Raw genomic sequence first — 387 nt, 5'->3', positions numbered from 1 at the left:
GGGGGGGGGGGTTCTGCTGAAAAAGGGAGGTCACGGGGTGTCACGTGGGCTGAATTTTGGTATCCAAAGGATTTTTAGAATTAACGGCTTTGGGGGGTTCTGGGTGGGAGGGGTCACCCCGAATTAGGGGGGTTTTGACCCCTTAACGAGCGTCAGCCTCGATGAGGAAGAGGAGGACGAGCTGCTGGACGCCTACACCACGCCCTCCAAGGTGGGTGGCACCCCAAAATCCACGGGTTTGGCCCTAAAAACACCCCCAGAACAGCCTTTTTTTTTTTGATTAAATTCTCTCACAGGGCTCCCAAAACTGCAGCAGTTCCACCCCAGAGGCACCAAAGCTGCCCCCAAAGACCCCAAAGCTGCCCCCAAACATTGGTTTTTCAGTTC

The 387-nt window shown here is 54.8% G+C and overlaps 1 long non-coding RNA gene across 1 annotated transcript in view; it reads left to right on the top strand.

Moving 5' to 3' along the window:
* LOC113942708 overlaps positions 1–307 on the top strand; it is a 738-nt gene extending 431 nt beyond the window's left edge. Inside the window, exons 3-4 of the long non-coding RNA XR_003526012.1 lie at positions 157–211; positions 297–307. This is a non-coding gene — a long non-coding RNA (uncharacterized LOC113942708). The remainder of the gene's footprint in view (positions 1–156; positions 212–296) is intronic.
* Positions 308–387: the final 80 nt, after the last annotated feature.

The sequence above is a fragment of the Corapipo altera genome, unplaced genomic scaffold (genome assembly GCF_003945725.1).
Source record: "Corapipo altera isolate COAL_440 unplaced genomic scaffold, ASM394572v1 55423, whole genome shotgun sequence".
NCBI classification, from domain to species: Eukaryota; Metazoa; Chordata; class Aves; order Passeriformes; family Pipridae; genus Corapipo; species Corapipo altera.
Note: the sequence above shows the minus strand (reverse complement) of the source record. Positions and strands in the feature narration are given on the sequence as shown.